Source organism: Ambystoma mexicanum, chromosome 6q, assembly GCF_040938575.1.
Source record: "Ambystoma mexicanum isolate Mex_15411 chromosome 6q, UKY_AmexF1_1, whole genome shotgun sequence".
NCBI classification, from domain to species: domain Eukaryota; kingdom Metazoa; phylum Chordata; class Amphibia; order Caudata; family Ambystomatidae; genus Ambystoma; species Ambystoma mexicanum.
In genome coordinates, this window is record NC_090937.1 from 1638141979 (window position 1) to 1638157893 (window position 15915).

At 48.4% G+C, this 15915-nt stretch overlaps 1 protein-coding gene across 2 annotated transcripts in view; it reads right to left on the reverse strand.

Moving 5' to 3' along the window:
- LOC138516934 (zinc finger protein 84-like) overlaps positions 1 to 13110 on the reverse strand; it is a 69731-nt gene extending 56621 nt beyond the window's left edge. The window contains exons 1-2 of one of the 2 annotated variants that reach the window (XM_069632406.1): positions 13016 to 13110; positions 9071 to 9192 (exon numbers count right to left, since the gene is read on the reverse strand). The gene's annotated coding sequence lies outside the window, so the exon portion shown is untranslated. The other variant, XM_069632405.1, reaches the window with a different exon arrangement.
- Between the last annotated feature and the right edge of the window lie 2805 nt (positions 13111 to 15915).

Genomic DNA, 15915 nt, shown 5'->3' on the forward strand with positions numbered 1-15915 from the left:
AAGGACTTCCTTTGGTAGAGGCAGTGGTGTGGTGCCTAGACAATATCAGAGGTCTACTTTACATATTACAAAAGATGACTTCCTTCCTTTGATCATTTACTTTTCATAATTTAAGCCACACCATGAACTTAACTATCTCCAAGGGAGGTCACTGCCTCCACACAAGAGTGACAAATGTCTGATTATTGAACTCACTTTGGAGCAGTCTGGAGACTTAGCATAGGTTGCCTTTAGTCTATGCATCTGTACATTCATTTCTCAAGGGTTGATGCTCCGTACTTACACAACACCTTCATTGGCCAGCACATTTTTGGACCATTAGTCCAGCTCAAAAAGGAAGGTGGCCATCCCTTCTCATTTCAGAGCAGCAATTTGTGGAACTCCCTTCTATCTCATTCCTTCTACATAGCCAACAACATAGCCTTCAGGAAGGTGTGGACATTGTGGCTGCTCGCATCCGCAGACTAATCCTTTGCATATCTGCCTCACACTCTCTCTCTGGTCTCATCTACCACATGCCAGGTCGATAATTAGAGGCAAGATACCTACGCAGAGTGCTGTGGTTTAAATTACATGTTGTGCTGATTAAATTTTCACTGGAGGGGATTACTTAAAGCAAAATAATTGTCGAACTTCAGCACCCCAACCCCGATCCTGACCTTACAAGCTCCAACGCTCTCTGCTTTAAGTCCATAACAGAGGTGTGAAAAGATGTTTTAATCAACATGTTTCAGCAGCAAGCCAATGCCACTTGAGGACATATACATTCTCGTATTTTCTATTGAGTGATAGGAGCTTGCTGTGACATAGCACACGCAGAGTTAAAGCTTACACAAAGAAAGAGTTTTTTTCTGACGAAGTGTCAGATACGTAGCTCTGTTTACTCAAGGGTTGCCAAAGAGATGTAATGTAGAGTGCGCAGGTAGACGTCCTAGACTCTAGGACCTAGAGTGTCACATGATTCGGAAATCACAGCGTCCGAGTCTGAAGTTAGATGCCGCTGGCACCGTGTGTATTACTGAGGTAGATGCAAAAACGACCTTACAGTAACCAACTACTTAGCGAGCAGGTAAGGATGACTACTATTGAACAAAAAGGAGTATAATTATGGGGCTTGCAGCGTAGTCCTGTGGTACTCACCACAGGCAAGTCTAAGGAATTGTCTGCTCAAAAAATACATAAAATAGAAGTACGTTCTGATACAATCCAGGGACTATGTGGTGATATTTTTATACAAGTTTCATGTTCACAGATGTCAATAGTGCTTTATGTGTATTTTTATTTGTTTTTTCTGCAGCTACCAGTGGGCAATTAACTCACACCACAGAAGGTTCACCCCAGGATAGGAATGGACAGTGACAGCGGGGAGCTTTGCTAATAGATATCTGTAAGCCTTACTAACAGGTAGTATACACCGTGCCGAGACTTAATTGTCTAGCTAATACGGCAGCTGCTAATCTTACCGTGTTCAAAGAAAGAAGGACCCACAACACTAAGTGAAGTTCTTTTCTGTCCTGAAGAAGGCGACTCATCAGATCAATGTGCTGAAACCGGCCGACCAGTAGTAAGGGATATTTAAAAATAAAAGGATACTCTTGCTTAGTAGGTCATTCTTAGTTTTTGAATGATCTTTGCGGGGTTGAGATACCACTATAGGAACAACAAATTAGGGAAAATAAACATGAAGTGCCTCTTATTGGGTCACCCGCTTTTAGTATGCAAATAGGTTTTCTGTCGGGTTGTTATTGTTGTGTGGTTCGCAGGGTTGTGAATTCGTACATAAAGGGATTAAAATATAAAACTATAAAGCCTGCGGATGTCCGTTTTCTCTTCCTTTTTCTATCCACCATCATAAATAGGCAGCCCATCACCGTAGTCTAAGGAATGGGGAAAAAACCTTGTAGGCGGCTTTCTCCGTCGCTTTCAAAAAGGGACCATTTGATTTTTGTTATGTGTTTGAAGTCTGTGTAAATAATGTTAAGGGCTTGCTGTCCACGGCCTGTGTGACGCTCATCTACCACCTGCCAGGTCTCCAATTAGTGCCAAGATAGCATTTGGCGAATGCTGTGGTTTACATAAAAAAACAAAATGTTAAAAAAAGAAGGCGGTGTCATGCTGATTAAGTGTTAACGGGAAGGGATTGCTTAACAAAACAAAATAATTGTTTGTTTGTAGAACTTCAGCAGCCCAAAACCCGGATCCTGCTTGCACAAGCTCCAACGCTCTCTGTTTTAAGTCAAATAAGGATTAGAGTCTGGGACAGCTGCCTGCGACTCACCTAATCACATCAGGGTGCTTTTAAACTACTCCTGCTTTACACTGAATTTTTCATGTGTAACTTTAAGGTGCAAGAGAATAGGAGACAAAACGAGGACCCCAGAGAGCCGGACACCCTGGGTCACATCAGCCATCACCCCAACCGTGTCTCAGCTGACAAGATGACTCACGATTCCATCTCTGGACATAGGGATGGTCATAATGAACAGCACATGGTCAGGGAAGACACTAATAAGAGGAGCATGCTCAGAAAGGAGACACCAATTCCCATTGCACGCTCAAACACGGGCTGCACTCATGCAGCAATGTTTTCATACATTCCTGGGCGGGTGAATGGCTCAGATGGCTGGGAAGCAGCCAGCGTGTCTTGATTGCAAGACAACACTGGGAAGCATCTGTTCGATGCCCCTGCTCTCTAGCATGAAGTGTTATATAAAAGGCCAATTTACTATTTTTGTATCCTTCTGTCTGATAGCATTGCGGTATGTAATGCAGCCACTCCTAGAGGCTTCCTGGATAGGAACTGGTGGGAATGTCATCACATTACTAAAGTGATGATTCCTTAAGATGCACACTGAGCCCTTCCTTTGCTCACAGTGGCTTTAACAGGACTGTTTCTCCAAGTCAAAAGGAAGATCGTTCTGGAATAAGTCTGAAGTCACCCAGGGATCACCCGTAGTTAATTCTGGGAGATCATCTGTTGGGGATAAGCTAGCGCCTTCATGCACCCCCCAAGCGCTTTATAATTAGGCAAGACGTCTGGCGATTATTCCTAAGCACTAGAGCACTAAGAAAGCTTTTTTCATGCAAATATAATCACACACACAGACGTGGCCAGGCACTATATGAAGATAGTATTTAAATACAAGGTGTAAATACCCATTAGCTGAATAGATTTGTAAAATGTTAAATTGTATTTAGTTTTTCTCAAAGCACGGTAAAGAGCAGTAGGCTCTGTGCCAAAAGGAATGCAGCCTGTGTTAAAAATAGACTACAGGCGTTGCTGTGGTGTTCTCTAAGGCTGGCAGAGAGCACACGGTAACTCAGCAACTGTTTCCTGTCCATCAGAAATCCATGCAGGCTAAAGGCTCAATGTACACAATGCAGAATTATGAAAAACAAGGTTTTTAAGGGGAATTACTGGACCAGATAAAATATGAGTATATTGAGTCAAGTATGGAGAATATGACGGGGAAATGTGTTTTATATAAATGTTCATAAGTAGCAAATTGATGATAAACAGGAGCTACGATGTATTCTTGCATAGGCTAGCAGTATGCTAAGTAGTACGCCCTAAATGGAAACCCAGCCATGAAGGAAGGAAGACTGCAGCATCTCTTGTAAGGGAATAATGACAGTTTTGGATGAGCCATGCCAGTATCCAGTGACCAAGTCAAGAATATTTAAGCTCCCTACCTGGCACCAGTCTGCAGGAGTTGGGAGCGGTTGAGAGATAGAATATAGTTTCAGGAGCAGAATTATTTGCTCCATCCTCATTTCTGTACAGATTACATTTGTTATCCTTGCAAGATAAGACTCTTGGCCTTAATTCCCTAGAGGGGTAAACTTTAATCTGGTGTGAGCGTGATTAGGGGTACCCGTATAATGAAAGGGGTACCCCTGTAAATTGGGCTACCTTTCAGTGGTGATCCCGACGTGATCTTATTGTTTTACCCCCGTACTTTGTGAAGACCCAGGCCAGTCAGCCACACCCATCTATAGTGACCGGTCCCCTAAATCAAAAAACATGTGTTTCCTGAGCGGTTTTAGTAGACACCATTTTAAAAGAAATCCTCTCTTCTCACTGAAGCAGGACGTGGCTCCAGAAAGACAGGCCAGCATGGGGACTTCGTAACGGAGTAAAACTCAAGTGAAAAACGCCCATGTTGAGTATACACCTGCAAGTGGTAACAACATGGGGATATGCATGGTGATGTGAATGATAGCATGGTGATGTGAATGATAGTATGGTGATGTGAATGATGTACGAGGTCAATGACAAAGATGGAATAGGACTTTTTGGTGATGTATTATGGAATAGGACTTTTGGTGATGTATTATGGAATAGGGTTTTTGGTCATAAGGAATAGATTGGATAGGATTTCAGGTGATGTGTTAAGGAGTAGATTGGATAGGAGGTGGGTTATGTATTGAAATTGTCACGTATTTCTGTTTTTCTACTTTTTATAATGGAAAAAGGGAGCCTCAGCGTATAAAAGAATGAGATGAAAGGGAGCCTCAGCGTATAAAAGCCTGAGATGAAAGGAAACCTCAGCGTATAAATAACTGAGATGAAAGGGAGCCCCAGCTTATAAGGATTGGGAGGTAAGGGATCCTAAGCCATAACAGGTTGAGAAGGTAGTACCATGCATTATTATTTTATGACAATAGAAGCAATAGGATCCTCAGCATATTAAAGAAAATGTGGGGATACGTGGTATTACCAGGGATATAAGGAAAAACAGTAGTGGCTCGGTATAAGGAATGGGCCTGGAATTTATTCAACTATTTTTTGTATATTTTCTCTTGCTGTCTTTTGTGGTAAAGAAGGAAGGCAGGTTGATGAGTCACAGTGTGTGCGTGTGTGTAAAATCAAAGTAGAAAAAGGTGGTGTGGAAAAAAATGGGTTGATCTGTATTTTTGAGTTACGCGCAGCAGAGTGCGCAGCATAGTAGTAGGGTCTAAGTGAAGCATTAGGGACACGCGCAACATTATGGAGGAAGAAACTCCAATTAAACACATGCATAGGGTTTTGACACTGTATTGTGACAGAACGAATAAACAATGGATAGTAGAAACAAAGAAAGAGGGGATGTCCTGCTCCTGGCCAGAGCAGGGCTCCCTTAAAAGAAGCATGCTAGAAACAACGTCCATCTTTTTAGCAGCAAAATATGAAGGTAACAAATCCCCAAAAAAAGAAAGATTCTAGATCTCTGGCAAGTATTTGAGGCTATGGAAGATCAGGAAGGTGAAAAAGAGATCCAATGTAAGGGGATATACACGTAACGCCTAAACCTGCAGTAGGGTATACAAACCCAGTCTATAAGCCTCCAGTGGTAAAGAGAGTGTCGACAGGATTAGCAACTGGGGTGGGGGACTCAAGCTTTAGCACCGCCATATAACCCATCCACAAGCGATGATATGCAGTAGCTTCGGTGTACCCAGAGGTTCCACAAGTAGACATAGACAACGAGTTAAGAGCATTGCAGGAAAGGTTAGTCAGGTTACAAGAACCTGAATAAGTATCACCAGAAATAAGGGTATCGGTGCAGAAAATAGGGGGATTGGAAGTCAGGAGATTTTTTTGTTTAGGTTCAACCCAGGGGCCACAAGAAATGTTTGTGTTGAAAAAGATGATGGGCAGAAGGTATGGACGGTCCTGTGACAAGAAGTAGAACATGCAAGGGAAAATGAAAGGGAAGATCAAGGTGGTAGAAATAATGAAGAGAAAGGGCAAGAAGAAGATCAAGGAGAGGAGGTAGTGAGAAACCTATCCCTGCCACAAGAGGCAGTGAGGAGGGACAGACCAAGAAATAGACCAGATTTAATTGTGGTAGTACAAAATCAGAAGAAAAAAGGGGTAGAAAAAAAAATATAGATATGCAGATGCCTCTTATACATAAAGGAGTAGGGATGACCCAGTATGTGCCAAGGCCTCAAATGGACAAAAATAATTTGATTACAGCTCTCCCCAGCTTATAGCCGGAGCTAATAAATGGATCTATGAATTCGAAAAACAAACAGCAGGGGTGGCCTTAGCACTAGGAGACCTTAAGAGTTTACTGGTCTCCATAGCTGGGGACCAGGCTGGGGACATATGGGCAAGGGTGGGGTCCTCTGGAGTAAGTCTTGTAGATAATGAACATGATGGAGCAGCCTTTAATGAGGTATGACCAAGGGTATGGGATGCCCTACGAAGGATGTACCGAGATACCCCCGACTTAAATTCTTTAATGGAGTGCACAATAGGTGATGAGGAGGACCCAGTTAGGTTTATTCTTAAGTTACATGAAATGTGGAGAGTTGAGACAGTACCATTTTTCTATTTTATCATAAAGAGGTAGGCAGTGATACAACGTATAATACTCCACCATTGTACGAGAATCAAGGAGCGGGACAGGGAGACAGCCCAGAAGCTGCAAACAGGTAAGGCAAAACTAGTGGAAAAGAAACTAAATAAGGTTGTCGTCCAAGCACCAGTGACGGCACCGCCTCAGAGAAAAAGGACAGGAGACACTCAACAAATTGGGAATGCCACAATTGCGGCTCTATGTGGTGAAGGAGGACAAGGACAATGGGGTCAGGGGGGGACAGTACCCCAACCCACAGTGGCAGTATGAAGAGCACCAAGGGGAAGAGGAGGATTTCGAGGAGCAAGAGCAGGAGGCTTTGAGAGGATAGGGCCCCGGGGAGGAGGATTGGGAACATCACAGTGCTGGTATTGCAGGAGATGGGGGCATTTTGCAAGGAACAGGCCCGGGATGGGATTTAATTAGGGGCCATCACCTCCAGAGCAGGGATTCCAAGGGCCTCAAGGAATGGGACAAGTGCAATTTGGGCGAGGGGGTCAAAATCAGTTCCCTTATGGGGCTGACAGGCAGGGGCAACGTGGGCAACCACTACAGCAGGGTGATAGAACACAGTTTAACAGAAGAAGTTACAATGACGGGGGCGGCCCTTTTTCATACCCGGGACAAATACATATTCTGATTAGGACAGCCCACAGCCCAAAATGGCTCACTTTTTGCCGGCTAACCCTACAAGTTTTCTGAGACTAATGAAACAGGAAGTACGAATGATGTATGATGTATATAAGGGGAAGGGCTTTGACGTCATTTCTGATATCGAGCACCCAGAATCCTCCAATAGCTGGTACTCTGATATGCGCACTGCAGGACGGAATATAATCAATTAAAGATGTTACATATGTGCACTTATTGTGCATGCATCAGGGGCTCAAAGGTTTTAGTTCCACATCCAGTCCCAATAACAGAGGCACAATGCCTTGTACATCTTGCACTATGAGGGATAAAGAACAAATTCCAGGGAGTGGAAGCAGAGTGACTGTGGACTGCGGGAGGCGCTTTACAGTCTTTTCTTTCTTGCATTTGCTACGTGCCCTGAAGTTTGGCAGAGTCGAGGCAGAGTGACTGTGTGCAAGGGGGCACGACATGGCAGTGTCATGGTCTACCTCCATCTGGAGTTGGGATCCTGCGTGTGTCTGCCGACGATTGCGGTGTGCAGTTAAGGCAGTCTGGGCAGGACGACGCAGGCTATCAGCAAGATGCAGCTAGACTCCGTAACTAACTTGGAGCTGTGTACGGCCGTGACGTTGCTTGATCCTGATGCAGGTACTATAATTGACAGCAACGCATGTAGAGGGTCCAACAGATGAGGCCCTCGATGACCAGTATGAAAAATCTGGTATGTTGACCACAGAGGAGTGTGGCGTGCCCGAGAATCGTACATGCCCTAACAGTCAACGGGAGAGAGTGCTGCATCCCTTAAATGTTGAGTCATCGGTAACAGCGAGCACCGCCTGTACATGGACACGTAGCTGCACCCACGCTGGCGGCTAACTCTGCTTCTAGCCCCATCCTAAATCAAGCTCTAACCTCCCAGCCTGAGACTTCTTTACTGAAAACTGTGGATTTAAACAGGAACAGCGGAACAATAGGACGGGACGAATAGCTGGCGGGAAGAGCAGCGCGTCTAAAGCTTCAAACATCTCTGATGCTGCAAATGATCAAACACAGGATAAGGAACCGGCGGCGGAAATTACAAGGGGGTGGCTGCCATGAATGTAAGGATCAACGTACAACATAATGAACATGAGGTCTCTACCAACACGACTAGAGACCCTATGAACAACATAGGCCGTCTAAAAATGTCGAGTCAGGAATTTAACCCCAAAATTACAATGGGCAAAAACATCACTCAAATTGAGCACACATAAGTTTAACATCTCTGAGAACCCATTTAGGCCAAATTACCAGCGGAAAAAAGGCCCGATACCAACAAGCAGCCCACTAAAGTCAATCAGCACAAAGGAGGGGTCAAATGTAATCCTGCAAGAATCCATGTAGAACAAAACATATGGAAGCCAAGACCTCATAATCTGCACGAAGATCTGAACAGACGCCGGTTCTACTATCGAGAGAAACCGTTAGGGACAACTCTGCTGATCCTTTAGAAACCGATCTTAAAGAAACAGAGACCAACCAGATACAGAGTGAAGTCTCTGACCAACTTTTGCTGAAATCGTCCCTAGTAGTGGAGACTGTAGAGGATTACCATTCATAAAACCTGCACGATATTACACAATGGAAAGATAGCCAGACGGGTTTTCCTGGCCCAGTTGATCCTCCTATTAATACCCCGACTTCAATTAGTTAAAGAGGGTGGTCACTGGAGTCCAGCATTAAACCGGAATTGTATATCCAGATCAATGGCAACTTCGGCCGATCAACTAGGACCCTCGAAGAGAGGGAGATTGGAGACCAGTGAAGTGCAAGAACAAGCTCCAAGGACAAATGTGGAGACCAGAGCACAAACAACTCAAACCACACAAACAGAACATGGTAATAGGGAAAAACATCAAACGGGATCCTTGCAAGGATTGTCAAGAGAATCTGACTTTCTGATTGTCTCAACCTTAACATCAATATTAGCCCCATTTATGAAATTATACAAGCAAATGGGAGATCAACTAAAGATAAAAATTGGGTGCACATTCTAGGTGTCCAAATGAAGAAAGAAGGTGGCGTTCAGAACACGGATGGCTATCGCTTACCTTTGATTGGGTCCTGTCATGGCTGGAGGCAGCAGTAAAAATACTGATTTCTGTTATCGTATTGTTCTTGGTCCTCTTCTGCACGTACCAGTTGGGTCTCCGATGTTGGGTTAATATAGACCCTAATAGTGCAAAGATGGTGGTATCAATTGGGGGGATTTAAAACACCTTGCCATACAATAACCAGCAAAACTGAAACTAATATTTCTGGGGCTGTAGATATGTCAAGTGCGGATGAGTTAATTACTGTAGAAGTAACGAAAGGGGGGAAATGTAGGGGAGGAGCTAGCGCCTACCTGCACCCCCCCCAAGCGCTTTATAATTAGGGAAGACCTCTGTTGATTATTTCTAAGCACTAGAGCAGTGAGAAAGCTTTTTTCATGCAAATATAATTACACACACACAGATGTGGCCATGCACTAAATGAAGATAGTATTTAAATATGAGGTGTAAATAACTATTAGCTGAATACATTTGTAAAATGTTAAATTGCATTTAGTTTTTCTCAAAGCACGGTAAAGAGCAGCAGGCTCTGTGCCAAAAGGAATGCAGCCTGTGCTAAAAATAGACTACAGGCATTGCCGTGGTGTTCGCTATGGCAGGCAAAGCGCACGAGGTAACTCAGTAGCTGTCTGTCAAAAAACCCATGCAGGCTAAAGGCTCAATGCACACAATGCAGAATTATGAAAAACAAGGTTGTTAAGGGGAATTACGGGTCCAGATAAAATATGAGCATATTGAGTGAAGTATGGAGAATATGACGGGAAAATGTGTTTATATATAAATGTTCATAAGTAGCAAAATTATGATAAACAGGAGCTACAATTTATTCTTGCATAGGCTTGCAGTATGCTAAGTAGTATGCCCTAAATGGAAACCCAACCACGAAGGAAGGAAGACTGCAGCATCCCTTGTAAGGGAAGGAGGGCAGTTTTGGATGAGCAATGCCAGTATCCAGTGACCAAGTCAAGAGTATTTAATCTCCCTGCCTGGCACCAGACTGCGGGAGTTGGGAGCGGTTGAAGAACAGAATATACTGTTCAGGAGCAGAGTTCTTTGCACCATCCTCATTTCTGTACAGGTTAAATGTGTTATCCTTGCAAGATAAGACTCTTAGCATTAATTCTCTAGAGGGGAGAACTTTAATCTGGTGTGAGCGTGATTAGGGGTACCTGTATAATTTAAGGGGTAGTCCTGCAAATTGGGCTACCAAAGCCATCCTAAAGTATTTAAATGAGATGACTATGACTCTCCCCCCCAACTGCCCCTCACCCCCAACTGCCCCTTACCCTGCTTCTCCCCCAACTGCACCTTACCCTGCTTCTCTCCCACTCAACTGCCCCTTACCTCGCTTCTCTCCACAACTGCCCCATACCCTATTTCTCACCCCACCCAACTGCCCCTTACCCCTCCCACCCCTACCTCTCCCCCTCCAACTGCCCCGAACCCCTCTTCTCCCACCCAACTGCCCCTTACCCCTCTTCTCCCCGTCCAACTGCCATTTACCCCTCTTCCGCCCTCCAACTGCCCCTTACCCCTCTTCCTCCTCCAACTGCTCCTAACCCCTCTTCTCCTTCTCCAACTGCCCCTTACCCCTCTTCTCTCCCTTCAACTGCCCCTTACCCCTCTCCTCCCCCTCCAACTGCCCCTTACCCCTCTTCCCCCCAACTACCCCTTACCCCTCTTCTCCCCTGTCCAACTGCCACTTACCCCTCTTCCGCCCTCCAACTGCCCCTTACCCCTCTTCCCCCCCAACTACCCCTTACCCCTCTTCTCCCCTGTCCAACTGCCCCTTACCCCTCTTCTCCCCCTCCAACTGCCCCTTACCCCTCTTCTCCCCTCCAACTGCCCCTTACCCCTCTTCTCCCCCTCCAACTTCCCCTTACCCCTTTTCTTTCCCCACAACTGCCCCTTACCCCTCTTCTTTCCCCACAACTTCCCCTTACCCCTCTTCATCCCCCACAAGCACCCCTTACCCCTCTTCTTCCCCACAACCGCCTCTTACCCCTCTTCTTTCCCACAACCGCCCCTTACCTCTCTTCTTCCCCACAACAGCCTCTTACCTTACTTTCGGCACACTTGCCCCTCTTCTCCCCCGCCAACTGACCCTTACCCCTCTTCTCCCCCTCCAACTGACCCTTCTCCTCCTTATCCAACTTCCTCCACCCCAACTGCCCCTTACCCCTCTTCTTCCCCCCTACTGCCCCGAACCAACTGTCCCTACACCCTCTTCGCCCCACTGACCCCATCCTTTTCTCCCCACCGCCCATGCCCCAACTGTCCTCACCATTCTACTTCCCCCCACAATTGCCACATAACCCCACATCCGGCTGAAGATGTGTGGGGACCCATTTCAACATGATGGATGGGGGCCACCCCTTGCTTAGAGCAGAAAACAGTCTGAGGCACACCGGGGGTGTATATATTATAATTAAGACAAATGCAGCATGTTATTAGCCGCAGATTATGATAAAAAAGGTCAGACAGCAGGAAGTTGAAACACTAAATGCCCACTGGATAGATATACTTTTTACTTTGTCTGCAAGTGGGAGCTGTGGAGGAACTGGTGTTAAAAGGCAATAGGGAATAACAATTCTATGTACCATGAGGGACGGTACCGCTGGAAGGGCTCCAGCAAAAGCAGCTTTAAAGGCGAGTGCTGCAAAGCGCACATCGTAAGCCAGAGAAAGTAAGGAAGATATAAAGAAAGATATTGATGTGTTATAAGACTGCTGACTAGCAATATTTTGGGGAGTTGTTAGGCCCTCCCTAAGGTTCAAAGCCCCTTTGAAAAGGATGAAAGGCCCCGACGTCTCTCCCTTCCCCATAACCGTCTCCCCAATTGATTCTTACTTCTCTATCCCCAAATGCCCTTTACCGCCACCCCAACAGCCCCTTATCCTCTCCCCAAACGGTCCTTTACCCCTCTCCCTGCAACTTCGAGCCCACCCCAACTGTAAACTGCCCCTTACTTCTCTTCCCCACACTGCCCCTTAGCCCCCATACACTATGGGGCCTAAGGGGAAGTTGAGGGGAGAGAGTGGCAAGGGGCAGTTGAGGGGAGAGAGGGGCGAGGGGCAGTTGAGGGGAGAGAGGGGCAAGGGGCATTTGAGGGGAGAGAGGGGCAACGGGCAGTTGAGGGGAGAGAGGGGCAGGGGGCAGTTGAGGGGAGAGAGGGGCAGGGGACAGGTGAGGGGAGAGAGGGCCAGGGGGCTGTTGAGGGGAGGGAGGGTCAAGGGGCAGTTGAGGGGAGAGAGGGGCAGGGGGCAGTTGAGGGGAGAGAGGGGCAGGGCACAGGTGAGGGGAGAGAGGGGCAGTTGTGGGGAGAGAGGGCAAGGGGCAGTTGAGGGTAGAGAGGGGTAGGGGACAGGTAAGGGGAGAGAGGGGCAGGGGGCAGTTGAGGGTAGAGAGGGGCAGGGGACAGGTAAGGGGAGAGAGGGGCAGGGGGCAAGTAAGGGGAGAGAGGGGCAGGGGGCAGTTGAGGGGAGAGAGGGGCAGGGCACAGGTGAGGGGAGAGAGGGGCAGTTGAGGGTAGAGAGGGGCAGGGGACAGGTAAGGGGAGAGAGGGGCAGTTGAGGGTAGAGAGGGGCAGGGGACAGGTAAGGGGAGAGAGGGGCAGGGGACAGGTAAGGGGAGAGAGGGGCAGGGGGCAAGTAAGGGGAGAGAGGGGCAGGGGGCAGTTGGATGGAATGATGAGTCACACGTCGGAGTCTCACACAGAAGATGTAGGAATCCAGCATGGAGCATCATCAAATAATCGGATTATATTATTATTATTTGTACTAAATATTACATGAACGGGGGCTTGAGACGGCCTGTACTTCACGTGAACGTTGTTTCTTGTCTGGGATGCGTTAGTTTGCTGGTGGTTACGCTAACACGTCCTCTAAGGAGTTCATGAAGAGATCACAGGGGGGCGCCCTCTGCTCCAGCAAAGGCCCTCACCTTCTACTCCTTATAAGTTACACCCCGGAACAGTTCCGAGATCACCCGGAGCGAGATGGAGACGTTCACTTCCGGCGGCAACGCAGCTCAGCACCGGAAGTGAACCAGAGCGATCCAGTGGCATGCCGGGAAGCACCCGGAAGTTCTGCTCCCAGTTTACACCTACCTTGGGACTACTTACATTTCCTTTATTTTTAACAACAGCTCTTTAGGAATGAATATGAACAGTGCTCCCATCCACAAGCTTTGCATTCCCTATGTAGTTTAGCAGTTACTAATAGAATTGCAGACATTTAGTGGTGAACATGGAAAGGGGGATCCCACATGAGTTCAGAGGGGGCGGAGTTGGCAGTTGAGATTCGCTCAATGGAAACGTTCAAAATAATAGTTTAAAAATGGTGCATTTTTTTTCAAACGGCTTCTTTCCAAACCACACTGTTGCATATTACCCCTCCTGGGGACATACATGCCAACATTCAGACCCACCTGGGAGGGAGATTTTCCCAGGGAAATCGGGAGACGCATATTTCCCCATAGGAATGCATTGGGGCTACAGTTATTTTAGGTGGGAGACCGTGAAAAATAGCAATATTTTCCCCTTAAAAATCGGGAGTCTCCCGCCTAAATCGGGAGGGTTGGCATGTATGTGGGGAGCATGGTAGCTCCCAGGAACTGTATCATGGTCACATGGTGCTAACCATGTGACCAAGTTAATAAAAGCCACAAGCCATTTCCGGCTCGCAGTCAAGCCAAAATCTGACTCCTGTGTCGTGTGTGGAGCAGAAGGTCGGTGCCAAGCAGCATGCCCAAGGCCTGCCACGTGGCCTGGCATCAGGACGGTGCCCCTGATGGGCAACGGCGTCCCTATTGACTGGATTCGCCGTGTGATCACAGCTGCTGGGAGAACCCCAGCCTGGGTCCCCGCAGAGCGCCCCCAGTCACGGTGGTCTGCTCCGGTGAACCGGAGCGTGCAGGGTGCCCCCAGCCAAATGTTTGGCTACGTGAGCGCGGCCCCAAAAGTATCTGTCCGGTGGTCCCGACACCTGTGTGGCCCGCTCCGGTAACCCGGGGACAGGTCACATTATTGGCGACGGGGGCTGGTTGGCCCCGCATGGAGGTGTATGAGGGCTGCGGGAAGCTCGTGTGTTTCTTTTTGGTGGCGATCCGCGGGTTGGCTCAGGGCCCGGTGTTGTGCTAACACGGCTGTCTGGTGCCCGCATGGAAGAGGCGGCGGTGGCCGCGGCGGTTGAGGCGGCTGCCGAAAAAGAAGAGCTTTTTCCGGTTGTGTGCTGAGGTCTCCATTGGGGGCTGCCGAACAGCTAAGGCGGCCCCAGGCACCCTGGCGTTGCCCATGGTGTTGCCGCGGGAGTCATCTCTTGCTGGCTTCTCCTGGACAGTGGTGTTGCCGGCCTCGGGCGCTCCCTGGGTGGGGCCTCACCGCCTGGGCCCACAAGAAAATGAAGATGGCTCCGGACGGGAGCGCTTCGGAAAGGAGCGTGGTCCATTTAGACCTGGCCTGGCCAGTTGGGGACCAGAGTGCTGCTCTGACTCGGAGCTTGAAAAAAAAAGGAGACCCAATTCAGAAGCATCGAGCGGCCCTGAAAGGAGGGGGCGTGGCCTCTGGGGCGGCGGCGATTTACAAAACAAATATGGGAAAAAAAAAAGATATCTCATCTCGCCCGCAACAACAGAAGGGTCGCGGTGACACCAACAAACAAAAAGAGACCCGATGCAGAGGCATCGAGCGGCCCTGAAAGGAGGGAGCGTGGCCACCCAACGCCTGGGCCCGGCAGTGATTTACAAAAAAAAATAAAAAGGAAAATAAAAAGATATCTCATCTCGCCTGCAACAACAGAAGGGTCGCAGCAACACCAACAAACAAAGGAATATTGATCGTGTGTCGCAGCCGCAACAAAATGGGCGGGGCCCATGGACAACCCGGGCCTGCCGGGGTGAAATGGTCGGCTAAGAAAGCGGAATGGTGGGAGGTGCCCTATAGCCTCCCCAGGGCCACTGTGAGGAAGACACAAGAAGGGCTGTCACCCGTGGCGGAAAGGGGGACGTGGCCATCAAGCACCTGGTGTTGCGGTGCACTATGGTCCCTGGAGGGAGCCACGGTTCCCAATTCATGCATGGGACCTGCGGGTGACCACCCCCATCGCATCAGAAAGGGGGAGGGGCAACGAGATGATGGAGGGTGCGACCCCACAGCATGTCCTGCACCCGCCACCATGAGGAGCTGCTGCATTTGTCAGTTGGGGGTGTAGATAAAGTCCCTCAAAGGAGATGCTGAGGCTGAGAATGAGGCAAGGGGCTTGGGCCATTTAACAACCCAGGCCGGCGGTGGTGCAAGAGATTGGCATACGTTGGCCGCGGAGGAGGGCAGTTGCCACTCCAAGGAGCTACAATCGCCAGGCCGTCCCAGGTTGTCAGCTGAGTGTGGAGTAACCCGAAGAGGGAAGCCACAGCGCCCTGTGGACCCTATGACAGCAGAAGGGGAGAGCCATGTGACCAGCACTCCCCAGCTCCAGAACAGGGCCTCCATCAGCCCAGAATGCCCATCAGGGCGAGGATACCCTACCGACCCATCAATGCACACCCTGAACGTGGAGTTGACCTGTCATGGCCATGCCAGCAGCCTGCCATGCTATATGCCTCCAGCAGATAAGGACCAGGCCGATGTGGCCTCTGGTGCCCCCAGATGTGGCTTCACCAGCCCTTGAACTTCGAACTGTCCTGATGGCACCTTGGTGGGGGGTCGTACGAATACCCTGTTGGCCCTGTGACTGTACACATTAAGGCGGGGAGCCCACAGGCCTAAACTTGCCCAAACTGGCCCAGACAGAAAAGTGCTTGAAGCTGTGTTTTTATGTTCGGGTGATGTGTCAGTGGGGCAGAGT